Source organism: Gracilinanus agilis, chromosome X (genome assembly GCF_016433145.1).
Source record: "Gracilinanus agilis isolate LMUSP501 chromosome X, AgileGrace, whole genome shotgun sequence".
NCBI lineage: Eukaryota > Metazoa > Chordata > Mammalia > Didelphimorphia > Didelphidae > Gracilinanus > Gracilinanus agilis.
Window position 1 is genome coordinate 72,985,526 of NC_058136.1, and position 19,944 is coordinate 73,005,469.

The window sequence follows — 19,944 nt, forward strand, 5'->3', positions numbered from 1 at the left end:
CATTTTACCAATTTTGTTGGCATATGATTAGACAAAGTAGTTTCTGATAATTTCATTCATTTCCTTTTCAATTGCTGTGAATGATTCCTTTTTTCATTTTCATGCAATTTGGTTTTCCTCTCTCTTATAAAACCAGACTATCTGTTTATTAGATAAAAATAGCTCTTAGATTCACTTATCAGTTCAATAACTTTTTTCTTTCAATTTTTAAATATTTCTTTAATTTTCAAAATTTTTGCTTTGTTGCTTAGTTAAGAAAATCTAAGGTTCAGATTTTTAAGCTGTATGCCCAATTCACTGATTTGTTCTTTCCTGCCTTTATTGATAAAAAATAACCACTTAGAGACTGACATTTGACCCATAAGATTTGTTGTCATTTCACTGTTGTCACTTTCTTTGATGAAATTTTCTAACTTGTTTTTTGAGGCACTAAGTCTTCAGAATTAGCTTGTTGAGTTTTCAATTACTTTTAAATCTTTATTTAAGGGCCCTTTATTGAATACAATGATTATATTGCTATAAGTAAATGATATGCTTAACATTTCTTTTCTATATTTTGAGCAAAGCTTTTACATTCTGATACATGGTCAGTTTTTGTAAAGATGCTATCCAAAGCTGGTAGATGTGTAAATCACTTTCCACTCATATTTTCACACTTCATATTCATCATTCCATTCATTTTTCCATTCAGTAATTGCCGGTGATCTATTGTCTATATTTTTTTCTAGAGTTCTTTTCACATCCTTACCATCTTTCTTGTTTATCTTTTGGTTAGATTTGTCTAGAACTGAAAGGGATACATTGTAGTTCTCTACTCTTGTAGCTTTATATCTATTTCTCCCTTCTATTTTGTAAACTTTTCCTTTAAGTAATTAGAGTGATGCCTTGAGGTTTATTATGTATTAAGTATTAATGTCAGTTCGTTATCTATGCTGCCTTAAAATGTAAAATAATTTTTTGGCTGATAATTTTTTATTGTGTCTATCTTTACTGGACTTCTCCCAAATTATTGTTATTCTTGCTTTTTTGAGTTCAGCTATGGCATAGCAGAATTTGCTTCAACCCCTTATTTTAGTTCTAGATGAATCTTATATTTTAAATATATTGCTTCTAAGCAATATATTGTTAGATTCTGTTTTCTGATCAATTATGCCAATTATTCTGTTTAATAAATAAGTTTGTCCCATTCACTTTCCCAATTATGAGTTAAGTGTGACCTTTAAACATCACCTTCCATCCTATCATTGTGTATTTTTTCCTCCTTTTAACAATTAAAACAGTAGAAGAGAGGAAATTTCCCTGACACTTGTTTTCTATAAATGAAATGGCCTGCTTTTGTTCTGTTGTAGCTCTTCTCTTCCCATTGCTTCACTCTGGATCCCAAATTTTTAATCTTTCTTCCTATCCTTTTGATGCTCCTCTACATTCCTCTCTCTAACATTCAAGTTTTTTTTTTCTTTTGACTACTGCCTTACCTATTTTGCCCTCCCCTTAAATCCCTCTTTCCTCTACCTTTGTCCCAGGCTCTTCCTATTTCACTTTTGAGTTCAATATGATTCTATATAAATATCTTTATGTATGTATGTATGTGTTTGTATGTATGTATGTAGTCTGTGTATTTATATGTTGAGGGGGTTAAGGAGGATAGGGTTATGTTTAATTGTATTCACTCTGTGAACAGTGAAGTTCATGGGATGCTAACTTCCCTGACTTCTTCCATCATTAAATACCCTTCATCTTACACATCTCTTTTACATGGCTGTGATTCTTAACTCCTCCTATGCACTTTCTCCCTGGCATAATATCCGTCCCTCCATTTTTTGTCTTCTGAGATCATTAAAATAGAACAAAAGCACACACAAGTCCTCTGTCATGTTTCCCTTTCTCTATGACTCTTAAACATGTTAGGGTTTTGAGAAGACACTTGTTTCTTATCTCTCTATTCCCATGTAAACAACCTAGCCCCATATATTCCTATATATAATTGGAAGTTAAACAAATGTGTGATCCTTTCTATGTTTTTCTTAGTTTCTGCTTTTCTTTTTCAAAATGTCTGCTCATTTCCATTCCCTTCATTAGGAAAAAAGACTTTTATCTCATTAAATATTCTTTTTTCCCCATATGAGATTATATTTAGTTTTGCCAGATAGATTGTTCTTGGATTAAGCCTCTCTTTCTCTCTGGCCTTTTGGAATCTTGGGTTCCAAGCTCTTTTATCCCTTATAGAGTAGCTACTAAATCTTGTGTGATCCTTATTGTAGTTCCTTGGTATTTGAACTGTTTGGGCAGCTAGATGGCACAGTAGATATAGAATTGGGCCTGGAGTCAGCGAGTTTTGAGTTCAAATCCAGCCTCAGTCACTTACTAGCTGGTCACAAGTTATTTAACCTCAGTTTCCTCAGCTTTAAAATGGGGATAATAATAGCAACTACCTCTTAAGATTGTTGTGAGGATCAAATGAGATAATATTTATAAAGTGCCTGGCTGATACATAGTAAATACTGTATTAAATATTATTCCCTTCCCCTTCCCTTCTTTCTTTTTGAAGGCTTGTAGTATTCTTTCTTCAACTTGGAGTGGCAGGGTGGGGTGTGGGCAGTATTCTACGCTTAGGTTGAGATCTTTTCCTACATTCTTGAGGGGAGGCTCTGCCTGGACCAGAGTGTGGTTTCCAAGATGTGGCCCCTTCTTCAAGGGACAGTGGGGGTTCCAGGGCTGTCCTCTGACTTAGTCCTTGTGTAGGAACCTTCCCTCCTACTGCTAGGTTCAGGGGCTGCTACAGCCACTTCCAGACCATGTTCCAGTCCTGCTGGACCTCTCCAGTTGCCTTGGGACTTCTTTGTATGCTGCTTCAGCTTGCCTTCTTCAAGATCCCTACAATATTCCTGTGGTCCTTCTGTGCACCACTGGGCTAAGTGGCAGAATCTCCAGGTGATAATTCTTACTTATCCAATGAATAATGCCTTTGAAGGTTTTTTGAGGGAGTTGGAGGGGGATTAGCCCCATCTAGTTCCTAGCATGCCACTGTCTTCCCCCACTCCCCCAGATGAGGCTATTGATATTTTTTCTTCGATACCACATTCCTCCCAAGAATGTGTTCCCTTCTCCAATCTGTCTTGCATACAGTGGCCCAAGTGATTTTTCCTAAAGCCCATGTCTGACCTTGTCACTTCTCTGATCAATAAACTCCAACAGCTCCTTATTGCTTCTAGGATCAAATATAAACTCCTCTGGCATTTAAAGCCCTCACAACCTGGCCCCAATCGATCTTAACAGGCTTATTATGCATCACATCCTTTCCCACTCTCTACAGGCCAGCCAAGCTGGCCTTCTTTCTTTCTGCTCCTCACATATGATACTCCAGCTCTCATTTCTGTGCCATTGTAGTGCCTGTTCCTCATATATGCAGTGTTCCCTCCCCACTTCTACCTCTTAGAATCTCTGATTTCCTTTAAATTTTGGCTCCAGGACCACCTCTTACACAGAGCCTTTCCTCATCCCCAAGGCTAGTGCCTCCTCCCAAGATTATCCTGTATTTATTTTACACAAAAAGGTATTTTTTATTTAAAATTATCCTGTATTTATTTTATATTAAAAGATATCTTTTTATTTAAAATTATCCTGTATTTATTTTATATTAAGAGGCACCATTTTATTTAAAATTATCCTGTATTTATTTTATATTAAAAGATATCTTTTTATTTAAAATTATCCTGTATTTATTTTATATTAAGAGGCACTATTTTATTTAAAATTATCCTGCATTTATTTTATATTAAAAGGTATCTTTTTATTTAAAATTATCCTGTATTTATTTTATATTAAAAGGCACCATTTTATTTAAAATTATCCTGTATTTATTTTATATTAAAAGGCACCTGTATTTATTTTATATTAAGGTTTTTAGTTGATTTTGCGTTATTTTGTAAATATATGTATATGTAGATCTTCTCTCTCCCAGTACAATGCAAGCTCCTTGGCGTAAGAGCTGTTTAGCTTCTGTCTCTGTGTCTTCCTTACCTAGTAGAGTGTCTGGCTCATAGTAGGACTAAGGAAATGCTTGTTGGCTGATTGATTGGAGGAAAATAAAACAGTGGCCACAGGCTGAAGTGGGTGATTCTTGGCTACGTCTCTTCAAACTTTGGTGGACAAATACCAAAAACGTGGCTGCACAAAAAGCAGTTGATGGCACTCTTGTCTATCACTTCTTGGCAGACACCTATTTTCCTTTTCTTTGTCCCCTCGTCTTTTCTTTCTGGAGTTCTTTCCCTCTTCTGTGCATTCTCTGGCCCTTTAGATCAGGTTCTTCTCTCCCTGCCTCTGCCTTCAGCCCATCAAGGACTCCCAAGGCTCGATACCCCTAAAAGACCCTGAATTTTTACTTTCTTATGTATTTGGGACAGGAGACAGGAACTACAGGCTTTGAGCACTGAAGCATGTATTTGTATCAGGAGACAAGAGCTTAAAATCGAAGTGCGATTAAGGTCCAGTACACCAAATTAATTTGCAAATAGCAGGTGATTAATCCCTTAAAAGGAATATGAATGAAACTTTCTCCATAACAATGACAGATAGCGGGAGGACTCACGAAATCTACCTGGTTGACAGCTAAGGTTTAGTTAAGGTTGAGTTGCTGCTTATATGGATACTGAGGGATTTATTCAATTTTCCATGAGGATAGAATTTCGTAAATGACTTTGTTGATGAAACGGACTCAAAAATCTCTTGCAATCCTTTTAGGGCTATTTTTTTTTTGGAGAATGTTCTAAATTTGTTGGGTTTTTTTCCTAGTCCCAGGTGTAACGATTTCATCAATATAAGTAACTCGAAACTTGGAAACAAAGGCCTCCAATTTAATCCTGACTCGACTTAACCATTGCTTGGAGTGAGCTTGGACAAAACCTTAAACTCCACGCGCCTTAGTTTCCATAGCTGTAAGAAGAGAGTGTTGGATTAGATGACTTCGAATATCCTTTCTAGTGCTTATCTAGGGTCTCCCTCCAAAGCAATTACACAGCTCTTCTGCCACTTGTCAACTTAAAGAGCTGCCTGACTGCTCTGAGAGAGTGGAGTGTCTTCCCCAGAGTCAGGACCCGAGCACGCCAGGGCTGCCTGACTTTAGGGCCAGGTCTCTATTCCCAGTGTCACATTGCTCTCCTCTTCTTACTTCATCAGAAGAAAAACAAAGCCGAATCGCCAAAATGGAACCCGGATGTCTTATTTAGAAGCTCATTTTCCGATTTCTTTTTTTTTTAACCCTCACCTTCTGTCTTATAATCAATACTGTGTTCTAAGGTAGAAGAGTGGTAAGGGCTAGGCAATGAGGGTGAAGTGACTTGCCCAGGGCCACCCAGCTAGGAAGTGTCTGAGGTCAGATTGGAACCCAGGACCTATTTCTTTTTTGAGAAAGAACAGCCTCATTTCTATCAGAGAGCATCATTTTGATCTTCCACTAAATCCCTCTTCTAATACCATATGGAGAGATGGAAAGGAGCTTGGACCACCCCCCTCCCCAAGACTGTGCCAACGGAAGACAAACTCTTATCGGGCTGCCAAGCTGGAAAGACTTTGAGTCCAGTCCTGGTGCCATCCAAAGACCAGCCTAGTTCAAAAGTCAGAGGCTTGACTCTCTAAAGTCAGATTCAGGTGGCGATGAACTAAGAACAGTCCACGCTAGAGGTCCTATGGCCTCTCCTAAGGGAAGAAGCACCCACAACAATGAACTCATACATCATCAAATTTTGTAATTGTGGTTTTGAACACCTTGCTCCCAATACCAATGCATCATGCATTGGAACCAGAGTCAGAATCCCCCAAGATTTAGCTGCGACCACTATGAAGGAGCAGAGGGCTTCGAATATTGTATTTCCGAAGGCAAAGGCACCAGGATGCCAACCAAGAATCATCTACCCAGCAAATCTAAGTGTAATCCTAAAGGGAGGGGAAATAATTGATATTTAATGAAAGAAAGTTCTTTTAAGCATTCCTGATAAAAAAGACCAAAGCTGAATATCTAATAAAGGTAAACACATATATATTTCGAGTTGATGATATTTAGATCCTCAGGCTCTCTGCTAAACAACATTACCCATTAATTTGTCAACCATAAGTTTGGTTGCTCTTTCTCCTCCAAAATTTAAAGCTGAAAGGGACCCCAGTGGTCTTCTAGTGCAATATGGACTCCAAAGGAGTCCTTACAACACACTTCTATACATACATGTATTCAATGGACCTTTGACTGAAGACCTCCAGTTGGGATGGAGGGTACAAAGTGGAATCATTACCACCCCAAGGCATTTGGGGACAGCTCGCCTTGTTAGGCAGTTTTTCCTAATAAACTTTAGTTTGCTTTCATATAACTTCTGCTGCCCATGGCTTCTAGTTCAGCCCTTTGGAGACAAATGGAACAAGTCCAATTCTCCTGGTGCCTCAAGATATCTATCGTGTTCCCCCCAACTCTTCTTTTCCCTATGATAAATATGCCCAGTTTGTGGGATTACAGAATTTGGCCCTGCTTTGAAATACGTGGCAAGTGGTCACCTGACCTCCTGGGGTTGTTTGGAGACCTCCGGAGAGGGATGAACCCATCGCCCCCTGAAGTAACCCATTCCACTTTCAGGCGGTATGAATTGGTGTCAAGCTTGGGCATCCAAACTGGCCTCTTTGCTCCTCTCTCCCATTGTGTCTGATTTTGCCCTCTGGTGTCAAAGAGAATAAGTTTGATGACCTCTCCTTTGCCTGAAAGACCACCAAATGATTAAAGAGAGCTATCATGTCCTCTGACGTCTTATTTTCTCCAGGTGAAACATTTTCTGTTTCTCCATCAGATCCGCATATGTGATTAATTCAAGGCCCTTTGCCATCACAGTTGCAAGAATAAGAAAGAATTTCTTAAGTTCTTACTATATTCCAAGCACTATACTGAACTCTGGGGACACACAAAAAAAGGGTGAGATAGTCCCTGCTCCCAACGACCTTACACACAGGGAAGACAACACATAAGAGAAAGTTCAGCTGTAGGGAAAAGAGAAAGGCCTAAGGGTGGAGGGGTGAGACGGATGGCAAGGACCAGAGGACAATTGTTGTGTACAGGACCATTCTCTGGGATAGTTGTACCTGTCTGTTCTGCAGAAAGAAGGCAGCTAGATAACTCAGTGGATAGAGTGCTGGGTCTAGAATCAGGAAGAACTGAGTTCAAATCCAGCCTCAGAATCTTACTAGCTGTGTGACCCCGAGCAAGTCACTGAACCCCATTTGCCTGACTAGAGGATCCACTGAAGAAGGAAATGGCAAACCACTCCAGTATCCTCTCTGAGAAAAACCCATGGATAGTTACAATAGTCACATAAAGTCAGACATGTCTGAGTGACTGAACAACAAAAACAACATTCTGTGGAAAGGGCTCGAACAATCTAATCACTTGCCTCACTCAACAGACCTCTCTCTAAGACATTTTGGCAGTTTTCTTTTATAATGTTTCAAAACATGATGTCTATTTTCTTTTGTGTACAGTGGATAGGTGCTAGACCTGCAGTAAGGAATACTCATCTTCCAAGTTCAAATTTGGCCTCAGACACTTACTAGTTGGGTGACGCTGGACAAGTCACTTTATTCTATTTGCCTCAGTTTCCTCATCTGTAAAATGAACCAGAGAAGGAAATGGCAAAGTGTTCTAGTATCTTTGGCAAGAGAATCTCAAATGGGGCCATGAAGAGTCAAACATGACTGAAAGAGACTGAACAAAAAACCAAGTAAAGCTTCAAAGAAAAAATACAGATGAGACACAGACCCAACAAGAATTCATAGCAGAGCTAAAGAAAGTATTTTTCATTAATTTTTAAAAAATAAAAATGTTTGAGGGAAATTTGGGAAAAGAAATGAGAGTAATCGAAGAAAATTATGAAAAGAGATTTAACAGCTTGATAAAAGGAGGTACAAGAAATACTGAAGAAAATAACTCCTTGAAACTCAGAAGTGGCTAAAAGGTAAAAGTGGTATAAATTGCCTTCAAGAAAATATCTTTTTAAAAATTAGGACTGTTCAAGTGGAAGTTAATGAAGAAGTTAATTAATGAAGTTAATAAGACATCAAGAAACAATAATAACAAAGTCAAAAGACTGAAAAATAGAAGAAAACCTGAAACATCTCACAGGAAAAAGAACTGGATTTTGGTTATCTAGAAGGTTTCATTTGGGGATTTCTTTCAGTAAAGAAGAGTGGATTCTTTCAGTTTTTGTTTTTCCTTTTGGTTCAAATACCATGGAGTCAGGATCACCCAAGATTTAGTAGCTACCACTATAAAGGAGTAGAAGACTTGGGATATGATATTTCAGAAGGCAAAGGAACTAGGATGACAACCAAGAATCACCTACCCAACAAAACTGAATATAATCCTAAAGGAGGAAAAAATGATATTTAACGAAACAGAATTTTCATGCATTCCTGATGAAGAGACCAAAGTTGAATAGAAAATCTGACTTTCAAACAAATGATTCAAGAGAGGCATAAAATGATAAACATGTAAGAGAAACCATAAGGGATTCAATTAGGTTATACTGTTTATATTCCTGCCTGGAAAGATGATACATGTAACTCCTAAGTATTTTATCATCTAAGGCCAGTGATGGGCAAACTACGGCCCTCTGGCCAGATGGGGAGTGGCCCTGAAATGTTCTATCCCCTGCCAGACATTCTTCCTAATCTGACGAATACAATGAGTAGGATACAATACAATGAAACGAAAGAGTTGCCTTAGAAACAGACTGACAGATGAGCATTTCCTTTCCTTTGACCCCCTTCTTTAAAAAGTTTGCCCATCACTGATCTAAGGCAATTAGAGGGAGTCTACTTAAAGGGCTATGTGAGCTTATTATGTTGAGGTGACCTCAAAAGAAGAATAGTAAAAAAATAGAAGGGTAAGAAAGAGGAATGCACTGGGAGAAGGGGGACAGGATAGAAAAAATGGGGGAAGTTGTCTTATATAAATGAGTCCCAAAAGGAAGAGTTTATAGAATAGAGGGGAAGGTGGGAGAGGGCAGGCAACTTTTGAATCTCACCTGAATTCATTCAAAGAGGGAAGAATATACACATATGCAAAGTTGGGTACAGAAATTTATCTAACCCAATTGGGAAGTAGAAGGAAGAAGGGTTAAAAGGAGTGGGAAGGGTAGAATTAGAGGGAGGGTAAATCAAGAGAAGCAGTTGTCAGAAGCAAAGAAGAGTCTTGAGGAAGGAACAGGGTAAAAAAACACCCTCTAATCATTGGTTTCTAGCTCAATAATGCTCCTTTTAAACTGGGATTCCCCAATCCTGAACACAGTGCTCCAGATGAGGTCCTACCACATTCATGCAATGACCTCTATCCAAGACTATAGTCATTCTCTGTCTCAAGCTGTCCTTATATCTCTATGACAAAGAGCTCTGGGCTCTGGTTGCTATTTGACAGGGACATGATTGAGCAAGGTGGAGATGGTGTCAATGAACTGGAAGCTAGTTTAAATAACCTTCCAGGGTTAGGGAGAGGATTTGTTTTCACATAGGATCTAATGTGTAAAGGGACCTCAGTTGCCTTCTAGTCAAACCCCCTCATTTTACAGAAGAGGAATCTGAGGCCCAGGGATGGAAAGTGACCATTCCAAGGTCACACACAGGATCACAGGTTTAGAACTGCAAGAGACCTCAGAAGCCAATGAATATAACCTCTCATTTTATAGATTAGGAAAACAATGCCCAAGAGCAGTGATTCCCAAAGTGGGCGCTACTGCCCCCTGGTGGGTGCTGCAGTGATCCAGGGAAGTGGTGATGGCCACAGGTGCATTTATCTTTCCTATTAATTGCTATTAAAATTTAAAAAAATTAATTTCCAGGGGACTAAGTAATATTTTTCTGGAAAGGAGGCAGAAGGCCAAAAAAGTTTGGGAACCACTGCCCAAGAGGGTATAGTGGCTTTGTCTTTATATCTTCGGTGGTTAGCACAGTGCCTGCTTATTGATTGCCCAATTTCACATTAGCAGTAAATAGCTGAGACATTATTTAAACCCAGGTCCTCTGACTCCAGAGTCATAGCTCTTTCTCTTGCATTATGATCCCTGTCACTACCATGAAAGTTTGTAGCATAAAGTTTGTTTGTGCTTCACACTTCATATGACCCATATGTCCTTCCTCTCCTTCATTTCCTCTGTTCCTTTCATTTTCTGCAATGGGGATGGGACAGAAGGAAAAACAAACAAACAAACGTGGGTGTATGAGTTCCACCTTAATGAGATGCTAATTGCACCATCTGGTAGCCTTGGGAAGATCAAAGGACACTTCCTGTAGCTTAGCTGCTTATAGAGTCCCTCAATTCCCTGCACTTCCCATCCTCTTGCCCAAAGATGCTACCCTGGATGCCAGGTCAGATGGCACATTCTCAGGGAAGGTTAAGCATGGATTCTTTCCATGGAGGTGGCCCCTTGTGACCACCATCTTGAGAATTTTCCAACCTGTTGGTCCATTGAAAGAAAGCCAAGTACCAGTGCCAACAATCTCTCTTTTAACAAAGTATGTTTATGATTTTAAAAACTGAACTAAAATACCAATAACATTTCAGTGTCATTCTCATTTTCTAAACACAAATTCTTTGGCTATGAACTAATCAATCAATCAAAGCCAAATTGCCTTTTTAAAAGGCCCCAAAAGGTTCACACTGATGTACCTGACAATCTGTCATCATTCCACCTTCTGCTGTCTCACTAACCACAACCACCTACAAATATTTTGGACTCCAGACTTAGCTGATAATTAAGTGGGTGTGACATTAGAGAGAATTGTTCCTGCAGCAACTCTGGACTCTGGTGTACTTGCTTGTTTTGTCAGTAATCTGGGCAGGTATGACTCAGACCACTTGCAGGGAGTCAATTGTTACAGCACAGGCAGAATATTGTTTTTCTAAGGCCACTGGGGCTCAGAGCTGCCCTTTAAGTCAACTCACTGAGCTAGATTTCAGAACCTTGCCTCTTTTTTTGACTGAGAGTCTTCCTCATTACTTTGCCTTAGCCATATCCCTTGTCGGAGACTATTTGTCCAATCGATCTGTTCAGAGTTTGGATATCCTTGTTTCTCTCTTTTTAAAAAATCGTCTTTTTTACTATAAACTCAATGGACATCAACAAGTATGAGCATTTCCACATACAAAGGAGATAAGAAAAGATGATTGTATATAAATGAACTTCTGTTTGTTTTTTAAGTGTATGTTAAATTCACTCAAACTCTCCCTCCGCTCCTCCTCCATAGTCTACTCAACTGTCTGCTTGTCCTGGAGCAACTTCTGCCTTGAACCCCCCATTCTTTTGATCAGGGACTGTCTCTCCTGGATCACTATTTCAGGATAAACCCCAACTATGGTCCCTCCTCTCTGGCCACTTCCTACAAGCAGCCTTGCCTATGAATATCCACCAGCTCCTCCCTCCCATTCACTGCTTAAAGGGGTATAGATCTTCAAGCAAAAGCAAATCAATATAGATGGCAGGACTGAAAATGTAGATCTCACATATCTCTAGTCCGCCAGACTTCTTCCAAGAAGAGACAAGAGGCATGCTTTCTCATCAGTCTTCTGCAGTCATGACTGGTCACTGCCTTGGTTAGAACTTTGGAGTCTTTCAAGGGACATTGAAAGATGGAATAAATCTAAAGGCTGCTTTTTATTTTCACATTCTGAGCCTATTCTTGAATTTATTTTCAAAAGGACTTGCTTGCTTTCCCAACAAGCTCATTTCTGGGTAATTTTTTCATAACTGTTTGGAAGTTGGCATCTGATCAGCCACAACGACACTGTCATTATGAGCTGAACAAAATTTCAGTCATCTCATGTTTATGTTTATGGATAGCTAAGTGAGCCCTGTTGGTAAGACTCTAGACCAGTGATGGGCAAACTACAGCCAGCCGGCCAGATGTGGTCCCCTGAAATGGCGTTATTCCTAATCTGACAGATACAATGAGTAGGATACAATACAATGAAACTTCAAAAGAGTTGCCTTAGAAACAGACTGACAGATGAGCATTTCCTTTCCTTTGGCCCCCTCTGTAAAAAGTTTGCCCATCACTGCCCTAGACACATCCAGAGACAGTGAATAGAGTTTGTCATTGTTCATAATCCACAGGTCTTTGTACTACCTGCAAGAATTCATATGTAACTTGCATATCATAAGGCAAACAACTTATCAATTTCACCTTTTCATGACAAAAACTATTTCCCGATACTACGGGGTTATAAGAAATGATGAGAAGGATGGTTTAAGAAAAGCCTGAAAAGACCTACATCAACTGATACAAAGCAAAGTGAGCTGAACCAGGAAAACACTGTACACATAACAGCAATATTATATGATAACATTTATGAAAGACTTAGCTATTCCTAGCAATACAGTGATCCAAAAAAATACTAAAAGTCTTGGGGCAAACAATGCCATCCACCTCCAGAGAAAGAACTGATGGAGTGTTAACGGAGGCTGAGACATACTTTATTTCACTTTATTTCTTCTTTTTTTTTTCGTTTGTTCAAGATCTCTTTCACAAAAAAGACTAATACGGAAAGATGTTTTACACTATTACTCTTGTAAAATCTATATCAGATTGCTTACCTTCTCAGGGGAGAAGTAGGGAAAGGAAGTAGGGAGGGAAAGTTTGAGGAAAAAATAAAATATTAATTAAAAATACCGCCCAGTTCCCCTGACTTCCAGGCCCCCAGAGGTGGGGGGTTGGGTATAACCACTAACTCCAGCACCCATGGCTATATAGCTTGAACCTTCATCTAAAAGTTAGATATTAGGCATTTGGGTATGCAATAACAGAGACAAGAATGTGTTTGCTAAGAAGTCCATTTATGTTACGTATTCTCATGCATCGTTGTTGTTTTCCCAGCCGATGAAGCTAAGTTTGGCAAGGGTTTTGCTTTCTTTTGCATAAATGGCATCATTTGGTGAATAGGAAGAAGAAATACCAAACGAATTTAGTTCTGCCATATGTAAAGTAAAAGGTTGGCTCTTTCAGTATTAGTATTCAACAATAACAGTGAGAAGATGGTATTCTACAGTTGGCCACAAATGGCCAATTGGGTAGGCAAAGGCTTGGGATGTCTTAGAGTATATCTACATGTACAACGGGTCATTGGCAATTTGGACAAAGGTGAAAATGATGAACACGGGATCTTCCATTTGGACGTTCAGTGGATCGGAATTCCTATGCTGTTGTATGTGACCTCATCTCCCAACTCTTTGCCTTTTTGATGGCTGTGCCCCATTCCTGGAATGTTCTCCCTCTGCCTCTTGATTTCCCTGGAGACTCACCTCAAATTTCACCTTCAGCAAGATGCCTTTCCCAAATCTCTTCGCCTCCCCACTGGCAGTTCCTTATTCTCTCAGACTATCTCTCATGTATGTCTTGTATGTACACAGTTGCTTACCTGCTGCCTCCAACCTGAAATGTGAAATCTTTGAAGACAAAGCCTTTTTTTGAATCCTCAGGGTTTAACCCAGTGCCTGGCATATAGCATATGCTTAATCAATATGTGTTGACTCGTTGACTAACTAGTCATGATTTTAAGCAAACATAACTTGAAATATTAATCTTAATGAAAAAATGATAAAAATATATACACAGGTTTGTTCTCATCTCCCTAGTGAATTCCTTTTAAAATCTGGTAATAGTTCTTTTTTTGTTTTGTTTTGTTTTTTTAATTTTAAACCCTTAACTTCTGTGTATTGACTTATAGGTGGAAGATTGGTAAGGGTAGGCAATGGGGGTCAAGTGACTTGCCCAGGGTCACACAGCTGGGAAGTGTCTGAGGCCGGATTTGAACCTAGGACCTCCTGTCTCTAGGCCTGGCTCTCAATCCACTGAGCTACCCAGCTGCCCCCTAAAATCTGGCAATAGTCCTAATAAGAAGGCTTAATAGAGATCAAGTTGGTAGCTTATTGGGGGATATGCTCTCAAACCTAAAAAAAATTATAGAATTTGAATATAATTTGTTATATGACCTTTACTGTGATGCAAATTTCACCTGGAAATCTAACAAATGTAAATCGGTGCTAGGTGATTGGGTGGATAGAGATCCAGGCCTAGAGATGGATAGTCCTAGGTTCAAATATCGCCTCATAGATTTCTTAGCTGTGTTACCTTAGGTGAGTCACTTAACCCCCGTTTCATAGCTCTTACTGCTTACCTTTGAACCAATACTTGTATCAATTCTAAGACAGAAAGTGAAGGTTTAAAAAAATGACCATAATGAGACCAAAAAATACTAACAAATACACCGAACTCAACAAAGAAACTGACTTATTTTTCAAGCAGAAAGATGGCAGCGAAGGACAATATCTATTTAAAATTTAAACTCGCTTGTCGAATCTTATGAGGAAAGATGGCAGACAATAATAGCATGAGCAATAATATCTCACAAAAGAGACTCAGTGGAGAGTAAGACAAATTTAAAGAAAGCTTATACAGAAAACCAGCTAAGCAGCAAAGTCATCCCAAACCAGCTAAGCAGAGTCATTTAAGAACGATACTGTGAGGAATAAAACAGAGAAAAGATGGAGAAATCTGCACTGATTTTTGTAACAAACTCTTTTCACTATCAAGGCAATTGAAGTCATGGCGTTTGGATGTTAACATCACAGTCCCCGATGGGCTTATCGTGGAGTTAGAAATGGCACCGAAGAGAACAAATATGTAAAAAGAAGCTAGGTTACATCAAGTGCTGTTGTAGTTCAGTTATGTCTGATTCTTTGTGACTCCATAGACCATAGCAAACCAATACTGTCCATGGACTTTTCTTGGCAAAGATATCATTTCCTTTTCCAGGCAAACAGAGGTTAAGTGACATGCCTAGAGTCACACAACTAGTAACGATCTGAGGCAGCATTTGAACTGAGGTCTTCCTTATTCCAGGTCCAGTGCTCTATCTATTGGGCCACCTAGCTGCCTCCTGTATCAAGTGTACATGGAAGAAATCCATGCTGGAAACAGCACGGTTGTGAGGATATTGAGGGGCTCATTCATAAAGTATCTGAGGGAAGGGAAGATACCAAGTATGTAGAAAAACAACTTGGACAATTCCTTCAGAAAGAGAACTAAGCTGATATGAACAACTATCAACTTACTATGTGTTATAACAAGGACTTAGAGCTGCTCTTTCTGGTTCTGGCCAACCAAGACTTTGGCTCCAGCTTCCGGCCATGTATGTATAAATCAGAATTAAGTAGTTCACATTCTGGTGGAAGAAGAGTTCCTTTATTGACTGCTGAGCTTATAGAACGAATGCCCCAGGGCACCATTTCAAAGAAGAGACAACATGAATATTGATATAAAATTTTTAAATAAAATGCTAACAAAGATATTACCACAATATATCACAAAGAAAAAGAAATGGAAGGAACACACAGGCGAAGAGAAAACAAAACTATCACATTTCGCAGATGACACGACGATTTACCCAAGAAACCCTAGAGAGTCAACTAAAAAACTAATTGAAATAATTAACAATGCCACAAAAGTTGCAGGTTATAAAGTAGATGCGCATGAATCATCAATACCTAACATGAAGAGAGAGAAAGAGAGATCCCATGTAAAATAACTACAGATAATATAAAATATTTGGAAGTCCACCTGCTAAGACCCACACACAAACTATAGGAACACAATTACAGAACGATCTTCATACAAATAAAGACAAGTCTAAATACCTGGAGAAATATTCATTGCTCGTGGGTAGGACAAGCCAATATAATGAAAAATGATAATACTATCCAAATCAATTTACTCATTCAGTGCCAGGCCAATCAAACTATCAAAGAGTTACTTTGTAGAGCTAGACAAAATAATAATAACAAAATTCATTTGGAGGAATGAAAGATCAAGAATATCGAGGGAATCAGTGAAAAAAATGAGAAGGAAAGGGGCCTAGTGGTACCAGATCTCAACTTCTTTTACAAGGCTGTACGTCACAAAACAATTTGGTGCTGGATAAGAAATGGAGAGGTAGATCAGAGGAATAGCTGAGATACACAACATGCAGAAGCAAAAGAGCACAGTAACTAGTGTTGGATAAACCCAAAGATCCCACCCAATGAAGCAAGAACTCACTGGCTGACCAAAGAAAGGTTGGGAAAACTGGCAGAAACTAAACATAGACCAGAATCTCACACCACAAACCAAGATAAGCTCAAAATGAGTACGTGATTTAGACATAACAGGTGATATCAGAAGCAAATTAGTAGAGCAAGAAAGAAATTAGCTGTCAGACCTATGGATAGGGGAAGACTTCATCACCAAACAAGAGATGGAGAGGTTCTTGGAAGGTAATTTTGATTATATAAAATTAAAGAGTTTATGCCCTAAAAATACCAGTATAGCTAAAATGAGAAGAGCATGAAAATGGAATACTATTTGCTGCAAGTTTCTCTAATAAATGTCTTATTCCTAAAATATATGGGGACCTGAGTCAAATTTATAAGAATAATTTTAAGAATTCATTATTTGGTAAAAATTGCTGGGAAAACTGAAAAGCAGCCTGGAAGAAACTAGATATAGACCAAAATCTTAATTATTTACCAGGATAAGATCAAAACTAGGTATATGACCTGGGCATAAAAGGAAATAACCCAAGCAAATTAGAAGAACAGGGAACATATTACCTATCAGACAAATGGCTAGGAGAAGAATTTATGAATAAACAAGAGATAGAATTGTGAGATACAAAATAGATCATTGTGAATACATTAAAAAGTTTTCTACAAATAAAACTAATGTAGGGAAGATTTTAAGGAAAACAGTAAATTGGGAAAAATTTATGGACAATTTCTCAGAGAAGTCTCAAATCTAAAATATTTAGAGAACTTTATCAAATATATAGAAATATGAGCCATTTCCCCAACTGATAAATGGTCAAAAGATGTGAACGGTTTTTAGATGAAATCAAAGCTACATATAACTATATGAAAAATGCTCTAAATAATTATTAATTAGAGAAATACGAATCAAAACAACTCTGAGATCTCTCATACCTAAAAGATTGACTAAAATAATAAAAGAGCAAAATGACAAATGTTGGAGGGGATATGAAAAAATGAAGACACTAATACCTATTGGTGGAACTGTGAAGAGATCCAATCATTTTGGAGAGCAATCTGGAATTATTTCTAGAGAGTTACAAAACTCTGTATATACTTAGACACAGCAATACCATTGCTGGGTGTGTTTTCCAAGGAGGTCAGGGAAAAAAGGAAAAGAACCTATGGGGTTTTTTTTAAACCCTCACCTTCCGCCTTGGAGTCAATACTGTATATTGGCTCCAAGGCAGAAGAATGGTAAGGGTAGGCAATGGGGGTCAAGTGACTTGCCCAGGGTCACACAGCTGGGAAGTGTCTGAGGCCAGATTTGAATCCAGGACCTCCCGTCTCTAGGCCTGGCTCTCAATCCACTGAGCTACCCAGCTGCCCCCAAACCTATATGTTTTAAAATATTTATAGCAGCTCTCTTTGTATTGGCCAGGAACTGGAAATTGAAGGGACACCCATCAATTGGGGAATGACTAAACAAGTTGTGGGATATGATTGGCATGGATTACTACTATTGCACTGTAATTAATGATGAGGAGATTAATTTTGGGAAAACGTGGAAAAATCTACTTGAAATTACGAAGAGCGAAATGAGCAGAACCAAGAGAACGTCATATACAGCAACAGAAATATTGTTTGAAGAATAACTCGTGTTTGTCAGCCTCCAAAGACAGAAACGTTAAATAGAAATCAATAAGACATACATATCTATATCTATATCTACATCTTTTTGTCAAATGATGCGTCTTCTAATGGGGAGTTAACTGGATGTTTTAATGAAACAAACAACTTTTAGAAAGGAAAATATATGTTACCATACTATCTATAAGTTTAATATTATATGCATTTAGTATATTATTTATAATTTCAATGTTACTATATTATATGTTTAATGCACTATCTATAAGTTTAACATGTTAACATAGCTTAATGTTATAGGTGTTTAATATATATTGTCTATAATTTAATATTTAATGTGCATTATATTTAAGCTTACTATTTTTTAAAAAGAACAATATCACTTCCCTAATGGATAAATGGCCAAAGGATTTGAATAGGCAGTTTTCAGAGGAAAAAAATCAAAGCTACCAACAGCCATATGAAAAAAATGTTCTAATGGAAAAATGCCAATTAATATAATTCTGAGGTACCACTTTATATCCATCAGATGGAATCAGATGACAGAAAAAGAAAATGACAAACACTGGAAGGAATGTGGGAAAGATAGGTACGCTTATGCACTATTAGTGGAGCTGTGAACCAGTCCAAACATTTGGAAAGTAATTTGGAGCTCTTCCCAAAAGGCTATTAAACTGTGTGTCCCCTTTCACCCAGTAATACTGTGACTAGAGCTTGTTGTTGACCGTCCTCCGTTTTCTAAGAGGTCCAGTTACATCACTGGTGATGTCTTGACTTGCTAAAGAAATAGATTTAAGTGAGGCCGAGTTGCACAGGGTTGTCAGACTCACTCTCTCTTCTGGACTCATCCAAGTCCAACGACAAAAGTCAGGACAACTGGTGACAGCCCGGGGTGCGTCTTCAATGTCTGACCAAGTCCTAAGTACTCCAGAGCACCTTCATGCTTCGGCCACCTCCATAGCTGTTGGAATAAAATGTTTGCATCCATCCATTCCACCTGGGGAAGTCTTAACGTGCTTGGGGCAGACATCTTCCCTAACTCACTGATGGATTCGAAGTTTATCAATTATCCTTAATTTAAGCTGATTTTGCCCATCTGCCAATATGGTTTTGTCTGGGGCATATGTAACCACTGTACATGCTACAAGTTTCTTGGAAATAAAGGTGAGAGTGACAGGTAGATACTTCCCTAAACATCCCATACGCCTGACTAGAGCTATAGTCTAGACCAGTGATGGGCAAACTATAGCCAGCGGGCCAGATGCGGCCCCTGAAATGTTCTATCCAGGCATGCGACATTCTTCCTAATCTGACGAATACAATGAGTAGGACATGATACAATGAAACTTGAAAAGAGTCGCCTTAGAAACAGACTGACAGAGGAGCATCGCCTTTCCTTTGGCCTCCTCTGTAAAAAGTTGGCCCATCACTGCTCTAAGGAGATCAAAAAAAGAGGAAAAGGCCCATACGTACAAAAATATTTATAGAAGCTCTTTTTGTGGTGGCAAAGAATTGGAAACTGAGGGGATGCCCACCAATTGGGTAATGATTGAATAAGTCATGGTATGTGATTGTAATGGAATACTGCTGTAAAAAATGATGAAGGGGATGGTTTCAGAGAAATCTAGGAAGACTCATTCAAACTGAGGCAAAGTAAAGTGAGCAGAAACAGAACACTATTCACAATAATAGCAATATTATAAAGATAATCAACTGTGAAAGACTTTGCATCTCTGGTTGGTACAATGCCCACAATTCCAAAGGACTCACAATGAAACATGCTTTTTACCCCAAAATAGAGAATTGATGGATTCATAATATAGACTGAAGTATGAAGTATATTCATAATATAGACTGAAGTAATATAGACTGTTTCTTTTTTTAAAAAAAATTGGAACCCTTCTAATTTGAGCACTCGTTTTGTATAACTTCACATAATTTAATAGATTTTGTTTTTCTTGCCTTCACACTGAGTTGGGAAGGGATGAAGGGGATGAAGAGAATTTAGATCTGGGAAAAAAAGAATTAAAATGTCTCTGTGGTATAATTATATATATGTATATATATATATACATATATATATATATATGTATATATATATATATACAAGTATTCCTTCCACATCATTGGAACAAAGGGTGTGGCTCCCTGATCTAGAAAATCCATGTAAACTTTTTTGGCCGTCCCTTCATACCAGAGAAGAAGTCTGAATTTT